The sequence below is a fragment of the Phalangium opilio genome, unplaced genomic scaffold (assembly GCF_054372755.1).
Source record: "Phalangium opilio isolate 3A_F unplaced genomic scaffold, DU_Popi_V2 ptg000101l_1, whole genome shotgun sequence".
NCBI classification, from domain to species: Eukaryota; Metazoa; Arthropoda; class Arachnida; order Opiliones; family Phalangiidae; genus Phalangium; species Phalangium opilio.
In genome coordinates, this window is record NW_028324204.1 from 5,656,521 (window position 1) to 5,672,003 (window position 15,483).

The 15,483-nt window shown below is 34.3% G+C and overlaps 1 long non-coding RNA gene across 5 annotated transcripts; it reads right to left on the reverse strand.

Moving 5' to 3' along the window:
* Nucleotides 1-2,801: 2,801 nt before the first annotated feature.
* Nucleotides 2,802-5,774, reverse strand: LOC149631038 (uncharacterized). 5 transcript variants are annotated; one of them, XR_016374044.1, is made up of 6 exons: nucleotides 4,249-5,774; nucleotides 3,957-4,018; nucleotides 3,620-3,887; nucleotides 3,295-3,558; nucleotides 3,122-3,210; nucleotides 2,802-2,940 (listed from the first exon to the last, which is right to left on the reverse strand). It is a non-coding gene; the product is annotated as an uncharacterized LOC149631038 (long non-coding RNA). The 5 variants fall into 5 exon arrangements; XR_016374046.1 differs by lacking the exon at nucleotides 2,802-2,940 and adding an exon at nucleotides 2,945-3,064 and having other exon boundaries at nucleotides 3,295-3,543; XR_016374045.1 differs by lacking the exon at nucleotides 2,802-2,940 and adding an exon at nucleotides 2,945-3,064 and having other exon boundaries at nucleotides 3,295-3,547.
* Nucleotides 5,775-15,483: the final 9,709 nt, after the last annotated feature.

A 15,483-nucleotide genomic window follows, 5' to 3' on the forward strand; every position in this document is an offset into this window, starting at 1 on the left:
ACTTTATCTTAAGGGGTCCGGACTTGCCGGACTATAACCTCTATTTGCGTTAGACGTCGAGCTCTCCAATATAACGCAATTGGAGTTGGAGCCAGAGTCCAGGCTCGCTGGAGCGTTTTGTTGAACTGGGCTTTCCATTAAAACGCAATCCGAAATCGAGTCTGTGTTCTCCGGTTGTTGACTCGAACCTATCGGAGAAGAATTTATTATAGAAATTTGCGAACAACAGTTGTTTCGGTACTCGTAATTAGAATAGAAATGATCGAGCTTTTTTACCCTCATCACCGTCGTTGCCAAATGTCAGGCGACTTTCTTGATTGACGATATTGCCAGCCTCGTCGAATGTAGTTTCACATCCAGATGTTATATTTTTGGCCTTTGCGTTTCATTAGATCGTCCCAATTTATATCGAGATCGTGTTCGGAAAATACGGTTAATTTGGACATTGAGCACTCATTGTCCGGTATCTCTTTTACAAATCGACAACGTTTGGCTCAGCGTTTGGAAAACATGTTGCTTACTGGAAGGAACTGGTTAAATAAGCGATGATTAAAAGGTACTCTAAGAATATATTGAAATTACAAAAACGCGTCATGCGCCGAGAGAAACAAAGAATTATCCAAGAACTTTTCACATGGGCAAATTTCTAACGCTTTAATTTTTTTTGAAGTTTATTAAATACTCGGTAGAAATTTTCATTGCCTCGAGTGGTTTCATATTTTATACTATTTGGAAGATTTTTTTTCATTTATATATACTTAGGTCCTTTTTACCTAATAAAAATATGTTTTTATCGGTAAGATTCATACCCTTTTTGTAAGGCAACATTTGATTGGTTTAAGTTTTACTTCCACTTTTGTGTATGGAAAAGAAAGTTAGATTTGTTTTATCAATACGATTGTCAGTGCATGTAAGTGCTTTCTATAAGTGATGGTAGGATTCAAGTGTTATTATAATAAAATAAAAGTATTGTTTGTAGTATTTACGAATAAATAAGTTTTTTCCTTCATTAAGGGTAGTAATAAAATTAAAAGTCGTTTAGGTTCGTCATAATAATTGGATACTCGATAAAAGCTCCAAAATAGATTTTGAAGATTCAAAGCTCGAAGCTCCATAACCGGAAAAGCAAGGTTCGAGGCGAGGCTCGAACACACGAAAAAAAATCAAGATTCGCACAGAAACAATTTTTTGTCGTGAATAGAAATTTGTTTCCTCGTCTAATTTGGTGGTCGATTTAAGTTTTTACGAGTTCATATTAAAAAAAACTTGTAGGCTAATATTTTTTTGCTCATAGATGTTGCTACGCGCACACAGAAATAGGGAAAAATGTATGGGCCCCACGTTGGTTCCCCAACCGTGCCCAAAATTTCTCTTGGAGACCCTTCGACTTACTACGGCTATACTTGCCAGAATCTCTAAGGATAGCCCACTCGATGGCGTGCTCGTCGACACGAGCTGTTCGTGCTGGGATTTTTTAAAAACGAACGATATCCCTTAAGACATTTTACACTACCGTTTTTATTCTGTTTCGTGAGAAATAATTATTAACAAAATTTCCTGCAAACACCTATTTTTAGCCTCCGTCTCAAAAATAATTCAAATCCAAAATTTTCATTAAAAAATAATTTATCAGCTCTTAAGTATAATTATAAACACCTATAACTATCCAAGTTTTGAATTAGTCATGTCCTTAATTGTTCTAAGGAGGAATTCTCCATGGTGGCATTTTTGGAAGAGATATTATGTAATAAATTTATACTTGTATTACTATGATAAAAACAGTTAATTGACGCAAGATGTTGAGCATTGTAGTTAAAATTAATGTAACTATAAAATTATACTTATCGAAAATACAATCATATTTATTTCTTAAAAATAAAACAAACTGAACTGGGTCGTCGAACCTAAAATGCATATGAGCCTGCATTTTTTAGTCATATTGTTTGAAGTACATCTAACGATAAGGCTATTTTTTGGACCTGGTGTAAAGATTAGTTCGTCTTTTAAGGAGTTTTTGCTAATTTTTGGCGTTCATTGGTGATTTGTCTAAGACCATAACTATTTAAAGATTACCTCTGATTCTTGGCCTAGGCTAAGTTGTAAGCTTGAGCCTATTTAATTCGTGAACACTGGTAATTCTGTATGCCATGAAAAATCTGGACGCTTTCCTTATGAGAAATAAACGAATAATTTAACTAATCACAAAATGGAAGGCCGAGTGTTGAAACCTGTGACATAAATGAGAGATCAATCGAAGAATTACACTGAGAAAAATATGTTCAGTGAAAAAAACAGAAAACTTCTGGCAGCACGTGATGCCAGAAAATATCAGTAAAAATAACAGCAACTACGGTTTTCTCGATTTTCAGAACGGTTCTGTAAAAATTATAGGTTATTCGTTTTTCTCCAAAACAGAAGTTTTTATGTCAATTTTACAAGTTAAAACTGTAACCATATTCTGTAGTTTTTACAGAAATAACTATGAATACAACAGTTTTGATCTGTATTGAAAATCTGTAATTCTTACAGAAAAACTGTTTTGATCTGATATAATGGTCTGTGGTTTTTACAGAAATAACTGTGTAAATCGGTTTTGAAAATCTGCATTTTTTACAGATATAACTGTTTTTATGTGGAATTAAGTACTGTGGTTTTTACAGAAATAACTGTATAGATCTGCTTTCAAAATCTGTAAAATTCTCAGAAATAACTGTTCTGATCTAAAACTAATGCCTGTGGTTTTTTCAGAAATAACAGTATATGTCAGCTTTTAAAATGTGTAATAATTACAGAAACCCGTGTAAAGTCCATCGTTTTATTGGTGTTAAAAATCTGATGATTAAACAGAAACATTTGTATATTACTTTTTTGGGGTGCGTTCAATATCAGTACTTTAAACAGATGATATGATATATTTAACAGAATTATTCAGTGTTGAACCTGTAAATTTCACAGAAATGTCAGATCAAAATAACTGTTTTGCACGTTAACTCAATTTGCATCATTCTATGCAAAATTAATGTCTCCAATATTTGCAGAAACATTGTTTTTATTACTTGTAGGGCTATAAAATTCAAAAATTTTATCTAAGAACATTACACCCAAAGAATTAAAGACATACCGATTGTAGCCTGATTATATCCTGTGATGTGGGAACTTATTCATTGATTCCGTGAATTTCGGTAAAAGTCATTTTTGAAAACGAGTTCCCTTTGATAACGATTCATTATTTTAAAAATTAAAAAAAAATTTTTTTTAATATATGCAAAATTTTAATAAAAGTAAAGGCCAAACCTTTAAAAATTACAATGACTTTAAAATCCTTCAAAGCCAGCCAAACTCGAAAATATTTTTTAATCAAAAACATAATTTTTGGACTTACACCCTTTGCGATTTTCTGGGTTAATCTTCGCGGTGCATCTAAAGGAAAAATAATTAAATGATTAATATTAAATTAACAACAGCTTTTAACTACAAACTCTGAGTGCCAAAAAAGAGAAATCTTGCAGAAAAACAGGTTTTCAATGTGAGATTTTTGGTTTTCTACCTTTTTAAAAACTATATTAACATGGATTTCAATACACAATAAGGGGGAAATATGAGAAAGACGATTTTATACCTTTGGATTAATTCCTTATCTGTGCTCGCTTTTTCTGGATACTCGATATTTAAAACGAAATACAATCCAAAGAACGGTAAAATTCTCGTTGTTAGGTGTAATCATTCACGACATTTTGAAGACGGACAAAAAATTTTGGTTTCAGCTTCCTAGACTTTCACTTGACCTGTTCTGACTATTTCATTCTCCCTTTAAGGGCCAATGTAAAGCAATAATGGCTGATATTTTTTAAGCGGCATTTGAATTTCCGTAAAAAGTAAAGAAAAACCTATCTGGCCAAGGGGTTGCAATATTAGGGTCTATTTTAATATAAACAATGCAAATATGTATAACTTACTTGTTTAGTTGGCACTCGTTATGACGCAATAATCAAGGTGGTATTTCTATATTAATTATAGTCTGTAAACAAACATAAACATAAATTTGCGTTTTGGTTCTATAATAAATTCAATATATAAATGATCTAGGCTTTATCTCCTTATTTTTAAAGAAAAACTGTTTAATTAACTCCAAATATAAGTAACCGATTTATGGATTTTCAATTGTCTTCTATTAAAAATAAACAGCAAAATTCACCTTTTATAACTAGATCATTTATCATACAGAATGCTGAAATGTATTTAACTTACTTGTTCAAATTGTGGAATCTCACTTAATGGGCGCTGGTAAACGAGGTTATATAATACTCAGTAAGTCGCGTTTCATTTCTAGCTCTAAAAACCACACCTGCATTACCCGCGTGGAGACCGTAGATATCGAACCTGTCCAAAAAAACCCGAACTCGACCGCGCACAATGGAAACTTTCTAGCCCAGAGGGAAGTGACAAAAAAGGGTTCAAGTCTCTCTCTTGACCCAGCGGAGCCTCCTAGTTTTTTCCAAAGAATTTCCCCCTCCTGGGGTTGCGGTTATTTTCCATTCTAAAGGTGGGGGCCGGTGAACTCTCTCGAATCCACGTGCACTCGTTTTTTAGCATTATTAAGTTCTTACATTTTATCTCGCGGCACCAAATGGGCTAATATAAATATTAACTAATTTGTAGAATATTTACTAAATCTTATAGAAAATGCACTCTAAATATAAACATCTCATGAACCAAAAATGTATAGTCTAGTCCCCTACACGATGAGTTAAAAAATTAAATTGACTAAAAAATGATGCATTTTTCACCTGTTACTTCAATTATATGCATTGATTTGCATCTCGTCGAAACTTTGGGTTTAGACTATATATTTAAAAGCTATACCCGTTCACAAAGCTATATTTATTACACATAAACCGACAAGGTGGAATTTGAAGATTTGCAACTCGAAAATTATATATTAGTTAAACCATAAATGATAGGAGCTTTTTAAAATTAGGTCTAGTATTTTTACTGTCAAACAGAGGTCGATTATTTTTGAGTTTACCATTGGTTAAAGAAGTGCGAGCAATTAAAAATTACAGAAAATAGTCTGTCAAAATTAATGTAGAAATTATATGGGTTTACCTGTAATTTTCCCAAAATAGGTACCGTAAAAGTTGGGGGAAAAAGTGAATGAAACATTAAAGAATCAAATCTTTTAGTTTTTGCAGTTTTGAAGCATTATTAAAGGTTTCCGGTAACACACGTATCTGAAAATTATACATAGAACATACTTTGCTTGTTTAATCGCCAATAAACTGTAGTTTTCACAGTTTGCTAGTAACGTTAACAAAGTCATGGTAGCACAATATCTGTAAAATTTACAAACGGCATCTGTTTTACCAATCAAATACGCAAATCTGTCATATTCACAATTTCGGACTTAAACTAACAGATAATACCATGAAGGTACAGAAAATATCTGCAATACCTACAAAACAGTCATTCTGTGTAATTTTTTTGCAAAATTTACAGAATGCATCTGTTTTACCAATCAAATAAGTAAAGCTGTATTTTTCACAGTTTCGTGCTAAAATTAACAGATACTTCTATAAAATATTTTTTGTAAAATATACAGTAAATGCCTGCAATGCCTATCGAGCAGTCACCCTGTAAAACATTTCTGTGGAATTCACCGATCAAAACTGAGGATCCAAAATTACAGAAACGAATGTGTAATTTTTACAGTTAGAATTAGAAATACCAGTTCAATCAGTGAAATATACAGATGTTTTCCGTAAAATAGTAAAAACGATTTTACTGTGTTTCTATTTCTGCAGAAAAACTCCGTTAATATTTTTTACATTTCAATATTGTAAAATACTTCTGTTCAAACTACAGAAATTTCTCTCAGTGTATTTTGAGAGAGGGCCTTGCTCTTGGCGCAATATATTCAGATACTCTATGAATTTGTTCAGGACAGACATGCACGATACGTTTTCGAGAGCCGCAGGGTATGTGGTTTTGCATGTGTTTTCGCTAATATCCGCAAATGCATTTTCCGCTTAATTTGTCCAGAAGATTTACCGTTTCATAGTGTTCCAACACAATCCAAGCTTCAAAACCTTTCCAAATCAATAGCATCAATGCTTCATAAGTCAGTTTATGAAAACGAATGGCTCTGTTGTAATGTTTTTCCTCCAAAACTTTGTTTATAGATCCTTCAGCTATCACTCCCGACTCAACAGCCAAATGTCATAGACCAGAATCACCAAACAGTTTCCCTATAATAGACATGAAATAACAAATTGTGTGAAAATTCAACATCATTATTACCATATTTTAAGTTCTTCTTGGTTGGCCCATACTATTTCAGCGGCTTTTGCGTAAAAAGCTTGGTCGAAAACAACTGTGATATTCTTGAGACCCAATGAATCTTTAATTTTTAAATTCTGTCGTATAATCTCTTGTACTGTAGACATTTCTGTTGCTGTCGCATTTATAGTTCGTAAACAACCTACAATGTCCTTTGTGGGCTTTGGGCCATCCATTCTTGTAAGAATATTGAATCCTGTCCAAGAGCTAAGTACTTGGTTGCCAGAGTAGTGGATTCTGTTAAAAATCCAAAGTAAATCCTGGATTATAGAATTTCGTATCGATATGTTTCCTTGCTCAGAAAGGTCCACTGGTACAATAGCTGGTGGACTTTGTGTTTTACGAATTATGTAAACATCAAGCGATTTTTCCACATTTTCTATGGTTCTTCAGGGTTGGCAAAAATCCGGATTTTTCTTGAAAAAGCCACTGGTATGGTTTTTTGCTGGTTTAAACCGGACTTTATTGGTTTTATCCGGCTTTTTTTAAACTACTCTCTAGTGCTTAATTCTCGCACTTCTTTTTACATTAAGTGCGACAGTTGTCTTCTGCTAGGCCGTCTGATTGAGAATCATTTTTAATGTACATGATAGTTGATAAAACTATCATTAGACATGAGTAGGGTCCCTGGTTTAATCCTCGGTCAAGGCACAGCAAACAGCAATTTTATCATGAATACCGATTTGATATCAAGGACTACTTGAAGCAACTCAATTAGAAGTTTAGTAAAAAAAATTAAAATCAAACTATAATGATAGCACACTTTTGACAATACATTCCGTGAAACACATTCGCATTGTAGCCCATAATTCATCAATTTCGGGCCATCATATAAAATCTCGCGCTAAATTTAATTTTAGTTAACAAGAAGGCTGGGCGTTATATGATTGGTTGGAGGCGCAAATTTGATATTACCTAAGAAATATCAAGGGGATTTTTAATTCCAAAATCGTTTGGAGGTTTTACCTGGCTGTCTTATAATTTCTGGAAGAATCGATAAAAAATCACTTGGTTTTCCTTTTAACCCACCCTTAAAAGTACAATTCGGTATCTATATGCTAGCGTAACTATTCCTTTAGCTAACCTACCACAGACACTTGCTATTCGACCTTGCCATTAATCTTCGTTATTTCTTCAGAGGGGGTTGCCAAAGGTCAGGGAAAACCTTGAAATGTCGTGGAATTTAAAAATGGGCCAAGAACGTCTGGACATTTTAATAATTTAATCTTAATCAGGGAATTTGATAAAAGTGGCTAAAATGTGTTAAACTTTCATAAATGGGATTTAAACAAAATTGTTTACATTTATATTTGTTATATGTAAAACAATTACTTCACATTCATTGGTATCGTTTTTCACTATCGTTTTGTTGGAGTAGATTTTTGAAAATATATTTATTTTTTTATTATTATTTTTATTATTTATTAAAAATTATTGGAATTCCAGGACTTCCCCAAAAAGGGATCTAAAACTGTAGGATTAAAGAAATTCTAGGTTAATTATTAGTAAAAAGTATTTGAAATGATCTGAAAACTAATTATTTATTGAGACTAAGTTAATTAATCATATTGCTCTTCCCCCTTCCTTTACTGATTTGGCTTTTTTACATGAAAATACTCGCTTGGTATTTCGTAAACTATATTACGTAAAAGCTTATAATTTTGTGATAGAGGTAGAATCACTTATTACTAATAACTAATGACTAATAAAATTTCAGATTTTTATCTATAACAATTATACCAAGGCTTAAAAATGCATAAGTTGGTAAGAGAAAAAGTGTAATTAGTGCTTTTGGCGAGTGCACGGGTGCTTAATTTGGCGGACGCACCACTGCTAACCCAGATATTTACCCTATCAAAGAGTTGGCGAATTTTTCTAGGGGCCCGACCCATAACCTTTCCCCGAGCCCGCAAAGTCTTTCGACGGCCCTGTAGAGAGTATTCATTAACCATGGCTTTTTGAAGAAGCTTCGGGTCACCATCGCTTGAAAAAGATGCGACGGTAGTCGCAACTTTTGCACATTCGGGAATTATGGTCTTCCATCTGGTTATTATGTCTGTACTCGAAATTTTATTATCACTTCCAAGAACGTTGTAGCATAATGGTGGAGTGTTGGGGTGCAGTGGCTGTACATCGTAAACGTATGCTAAGTTTGCCTTATCCTCCTTTTCAAACTATACTTTAACTGTTACTGAGGAAGAAAATTTCATTGACTGCACATTCGGAAAACCATTCTTATTTAATGGTCTAACAAATCCGACACAAGTATTACTTTCTTGGTGTTAATCGATTCTATTAATACTACGCGTTCCATTCTCAGAAACTGACACTTTTTGTGGTATTTCATAACGTTTAACGTGCTTCAATAATTGAACTGTGGGAATTTCTCCTTCTTTAATTGGATTTCTTTCCTCAGAGTGATATCGTCGGCCTTGTCGCAAGGATGGTAAAGCTGATGATATGTTTTGCACAACAAAAGAATACGCCAAAGACCCGGCAAATATATAGCGTGTCGTGCTAATTTTTTCACTTTCTGAATGTATCGTAGTTCTAGAATGACAGTTGTTCCTTAAGGTTTTAAGAAATCCTCCAATATTTGCATTTCTTGCTGGATTTGCTTGTGAGGTGCTTGATTCAGCGTTACTTAAGTTCAATCTTTCAAAATACCCTCATTTTCTTCGGCCATGTTCTGTACTTGATTTAACGTAGAGAAGATATCATTAAGCTTAGTTTGTGAGGAATCATCAGCAGCTGCCATAAACTTCTTACGTTCATTTCTTGAAAAATTATTTTTTCTCTAAGTTTGTGAAAGACATTCAGGGCTGTGGTAAATTAGACTACCCTTCCTTCTCAGCTTCTTCCCTGGAATGGAGGTCTAATAGAAAATCCGCTTCACAAGGGAGATTTTCAAGTCCAACTTTATTTTAGTTTCCGTCTGAATTTTGAGATATGTTTTCTCCAACAAATTCTTGATCATCCTGGTGGCTTCTGTGGATTTGCTGTTCGGTAAATCGTAATGTATACACTGTCCAACGTTCGTACAGGGGGCAGTTCTTCCGCAGCAGGTAGCGGGGTTTTGGAAGCTCAAACATTTTATATAGCTAACGTCCTTCGGCACCAATGATGTGAAGAAATGTATTTATTTGGATTTCAAACGAGTCAGCGGGCGTATCACCTGGTATAAACTTGGAAAGCGCACGAAACGTAGCCACTGGTAGGTGACCGGAAAATAGCATAGTAAAGCGCGACTAATTGGAAAACTGACCGGCGAGAACGCGAGTTAACGGAAGGTTGACCGACGAGAATTACTAAATTGAGTATGTTTTAACCCCAAAAATATTGCTACTTTACCAAATTATTACTTGGTTTATTGTAATATTTCCACAATATTGTTCATTTCTTCCCAAAATAGAGGCACACTTTTAGCCACTCGTAGATTAGCTAGTTATGACACCTTGACTTTTTAATAACAAACTTGGCCTTCCGATTGAAACTTTCTTTACTTTTCTGAAAAACTCTACCACGGTAGATCATTCCTTTAAATTATCAAGACTGAAAACCGTGATTTTTCAACCCAGTCAATTATTGTCGATTGGGAAAAGCTTTCAGAATCAATTCTCTAATTTACTGATTAATCTTAATTTCAAAAAGAGAAATCTGCATGTTCTACCTCACTGTCTCTACATCACATTTATTAAACCATTTACTCTTTTACCCAAATTTAAACGGAAAATCAGAATCGCACACGTACACTCGGTTAAACATTTATTAATATCAGTTATGTTAATATCAGAATTGTATAGTATACTATAAACTTGTAAGCCCAACTATAAATAAATCATTTACGCATGAGTTTAGCTAGTGTTCTGTTTTGCTTTTGTTGTTGATATTTTCATTTCTCCGCCCCTTTAATTCAGCGTCGTCGTTGTTTATAATTTGAATAGTGCTTAGAATCCTGGCATTACAGAAGAACTGAAAACATTTTTCTTTCATGGTGTTGCACATTAAGTTCGGTAGGGGAATTTCTTGAGCGTTGTTTATTAGTTTAGCCCTTAATATTTTATGATGGTAAAGAGCTCACCCAAAAATATTGTCAAATAACATATCCATTTTCATTATAGCTTCTGAAACATTTACACTATTATTGGTCAAGTTGCTACATTAAATTATTTCCTCAAAATTATTAGCAGCTGCTCATCAGCTGTAATAGTTTCACCTTCTTCAATCATTACAGTTTCGCAGCTGTTGCAATTCTTATGCTTTTTCAGGAGTGTTTTGGCAATTTAACCAGCAAAGTAGGTTAAAATACTTTTCCGAGTCATTGGAAGTGCCTTCAGATAAGCGGTTGATGGTAAAACTGCTTCAAGCTCTTCCATTTCTTCATCGTGGTCATCACAATTGTTGAAAGCATCAAAGGTTTATGGAAGTTCCATAAGCAAATGTTGGTCCAAATTTACTTCTTTACAATTTGACCTTTCAGATTTTTCTTCCAAATAATGAAGAAGATAACAATTTTCGAGAGGAATATCCAAATTGTTGGCATGTTGGATTGTCGTTGCTGCCAACGAACTTTGGCGAATAATGTTTCTAAAACATTTTTGTTCAGGTTAGATGTCATGATAAATTTCAGACCATGGTTGATAAATAGGTCCTCGGGTAACTGCAGAAGGGCTGATATAGCTATTTTCCCACCATTCAAGCTTGGTGGCTGTCTCTTACAGTCAAGATCAAAAACTTTTCCTAACCATTCAAGTTTTTCTGCTTGGCTCATTAGTTTTCAAATTTCTTTAATCGAAAACGTCAAAAAGGGAGTGAAGTTCTTTGATGAAGTTTGCCGTGCTCTAATCTTTTTGACATCACGTAAATTCCCATTGATACAGAATATCTGAAGATTTGGGAAGTAAATTTAACGTTCATTTTTTGAAATTGACTTGGGTCAAGATGTTTTCATGTTAATTTTGGGGCTTGTCGAAAAGCCTAAACTAAATCGACGATTTGAAAATGCTGCATACGTTTTCACGATACCGTATCTTTCTCGTTAACTTCGAACTCGTACTTCATTAAAATGTCTCTTAAACATTTTTGTAAATGAGGAGGGTCTGATGTAAAGAAAACCTTTTGATTTTTGAAAATAGCGTAAGGAGTCTCTTGCGTTATGTTTCATCTGTTATAAACTGCTTGATTATTCGCGCCCTGGTCTGAAATGACTACTTTGAGTTTAAAGGGATATAATCGGATTTATCTGAGTTGATCACACTAACATTGGTTTTCTATAAATTAACCACCCCTAAAAACATGGGGGTCAGTAGAAATCGCGAGAAACATTTATTAATTAAAATAATCGTGAATAAAAATTAAAATTTTGAACGCCAGATTTAAAATCGGCCACCATTTTCAACCCATTACCTACGTAGGTAAAGTTCGGCCTCTGATTGGTTGGTAGTAGTTGGAATGAGAACTGTCGTTTAAGGAGTAAAAAGTAGTAGGAACGAGAATCTAGGTCAGCTTGCCTGGTGAATCGTCGTCTGCTTATATGCTTAAGATTGTCAGACGAGAAAGTATTTCTGATCATTCCGGTCCTGAATCTGAGGATGAAAGTTCGAACTCTGATTCTTTGGATTCAGAAAATTCGGAACAATTTATAATAAACGAATCTGAGGGTAGTTCTTCTGAAGTAGAAGCATTTGGTGTGCAGCCATACCAATTCCCGTCAATCTGTATCATACTGCGCTCACAGAATGAATCCCCCTACCAGTAGGAAAAACACTACGGAGCCTTAGAGACTTATGACGTCGAAATTGGTAGAGACGAACTAGTAACGTTTTTCGGTGGTTCGACTCTGTGTCACCAGGTGCCCTCATGATCGCAAAACAAGAGCATTTTGGATCTTTTAATCGTAATTTAAAAATCATTAATTAAACTAAAATATAAAAATATATATATTTTCAGAATCCTTATTTGACTATTTATCGAAATAAGTTAACATTATAGGGATTTATTGCAATGAAATTAAAAGAAAGTATCCCTTTAAATCCTATGTAAATGAGTGTTTCTATGGTTTTTGTTAGGATATCCTGAAGAATAGCTTTTTTTAAATGAATCCTGTGGCTGCATTTAATAGTGTCTCACCCCAGAGAGCATAAAAACTGTAGCATGATTGTCACTTTCCCACTTTCTTTCGTCACCCGAATCCCTAACACCTTCAAGTAGAATCATATATCAGCGCCATTTCAACATCGCATTTACCTTTAGTCGCAATAAATCAATAATTTCTTTCTGCAATAAAGCAAAACGAAAAGTCTTCTGTTGAAGCTAGAAATGTTGTCGATATTACCACAGAAAACGTGTCTACGGGAACAAGTGATAATCAAAATACCGAAGAGAACTAAAAATGACGGAGAAAGTGATATTTTTGGATTGTCTTAAAGTTTGGGACAATTAAGTTAAACTCAAACCATATTATTTGCTCCAAAAAGAGCTTAAAAGCTAAGCTATTTTTTCACCCCCCCCCCAAATTAAACCGAAAATCATTGTTCGCTTATCACTTGACGGTTGTGCATCCAAGTTTCTTATGTTTTTGGATTTTTTTATAATTTTTGCTTATTATTATTCTGAAAAATGGTTTAATTATATTTCATATCGACCGTTATGCAAAATTTGTGTCAGCTTCAATATAAAGTGTTTTCTACGCTCCTTCAAATCTCGTACAGTAGAAGATTTTAAATCTTGAAATCTTAAAAATCTTCAAATCTTTCAAATCCCAGAAAATCTTATAAATTCTTGATAAATCTTTAAATCTTCACAAATTTTTCAAATCCGAGTAAATCTTTCAAATCCGAGAAAATCTTTCAAATCCGAAAAAATCTTTCAAATCCGAAAAAATCTTTCAAATCCGAAAAAATCTTTCAAATCCGAAAAAATCTTTCAAATCCGAAAAAATCTTTCGAATCGGAAAAAATCTTTCGAATCCGAAAAAATCTTTCGAATCCGAGAAAATCTTTCGAATCCGAGAAAATCTTTCGAATCCGAGAAAATCTTTCGAATCCGAGAAAATCTTTCGAATCCGAGAAAATCTTTCGAATCCGAGAAAATCTTTCGAATCCGAGAAAATCTTTCGAATCCGAGAAAATCTTTCTAATCCTTGATAAATCTTTCCAATCTCAAAACTTCCATAAATTTTAAAAATCCAAAAAAAATAAATCTAAACATTCCCAATCTTTCAATCTTCAACCCATATACTCCCATAGTCTTTCAATCTTGAAATTATTTCCAAAATTTCCTTCTTCAAATCAGCGTACAAATCATTCTCAAGTTTTAAATCCACACAGAAAGTTATCCCAAGTGACTGCTACATTTTTTGAAGCGTTCCCCTATCTGACTATAAAGTCCGTATGTTCCAGGGGGGAGTAAGCAGTGATGAAGGGAGTGCTTCCCTCCCGCGAAAGGACTTTATAGACTGTTCCATTTACTAGCCTTGAGTCAAGCGTTCCATAACTTCCATTTCCATTCCCCATTTTGGACGATACCAAATTGACTGTTTTTAAAGGGGTGATAACTAGTATCGCACGAAAAAAAGTTATAATATATGGCATGTTTTCAAAGGAGTTGTTTAAAATAACTAAGCGTACCGAAAAAGGTCTTAAAATTAATGTTATCATATTGCTCTCAAATTCCTATCCCATACAAATCTTCAAATCCGCAAAATGTCTTCAAACCTCTAACAAATCTTCAAATCTAAACAAATTATCGAATCCCTTGACAATTCTTTAAATCTAAATCTATACAAATCAAAATCCTGACTGACTGACTGACTGATAATAAAGGATCAGCCCAAACCGCTTTCCCTAGAAGGCTGAAAATTTGCAGGAACGTTATTCTTAAGTTGTACTAAGAAAGATTTTTTCCAATTTGCCGCCATCCTAATAAATGGGGCCTAGAAATGTAAAAATCTTCTCTATGCTACAGAGTCCACGCGTTTCAACCGATTTCACAAATATTTAGAACACTGGTCTTTTTTAACCTATAAACGGGCTGAATGGTCTTTCGGGCATGCTATTTTTTGCCATCATTTTAAAAAGCGGCCAAAAACTTATAAACCTTTATGTAATAATGTCCGCATGAAAAGTAAGGAAAAATGTCCCGACGTGCTGACGGGAAACGCCGAGGGTGGGGTGGCGTAGCGGTTAGCGCTTTCGCCTCGCACCAAGAGGATCACGGGTTCGATCCCGGACTGTGGCACCGGGTGAAAATCTGGGAACAAATCCTTCTGCGTAGAGTTTGCAAGTTCTCCCCCCACTTGTTAAAAGGAGTTTTCCTCCGCGGTCTAACCCGGTTTCTTCTTTCCATCAAAACGCAGAGGTTAACGGTAATAGTTAGTATAGGGCGCTGTAGGTTAGCTGTGGCATATGGGCCAGCCACCACCCCTCTATGCAATGTAAAGGGACACACCTGTAAACAAGCCACAGGCTTAGTGTGGAACTCCCTTCGTAGACAAAGCCTAGATTATTATTACACTCTAGTCCTTAATAAACCTTCAAACCCGTAATAAATTTTGTAATCCTTAATAAATCTTCAATTCCGTAATAAATTTTCAAATCCTAAATGAATCCTCAAATCCGTAATAAATTTTGAAATCCTTAATAAATCTTCAAACCAGGGTTCGAATTAAAAAACCCATCTTAATAAAACCCATCACTAAGATGTTGAATTTTGATGCTAGAATAATTTCATTTTAAAGATTGTTTAAAATGGGTGTGACCCAAAATCCCCCCAAATCATAAGTAACGGACAAAATCCCCCCAAAACTCCTACTTGATGGACAAAATCCCCCCAAATCATATTTAATGGACAAAATCCCCCCAAATCATATTTAATGGACAAAATCCCCCCAAATCATATTTAATGGACAAAATCCCCCCAAATCATATTTAATGGACAAAATCCCCCCAAATCATATTTAATGGACAAAATCCCCCCAAATCATATTTAATGGACAAAATCCCCCCAAATCATATTTAATGGACAAAATCCTCCAAATTATGTTTAACGGTTAGGTTAGGTTAGGTTAGGTTAGGTTAGGTTAGGTTAGGTTAGGTTAGGTCAGGTCAGGTCAGGTCTTTTAGGCTTATTAAATGTTGCAAGATGGAA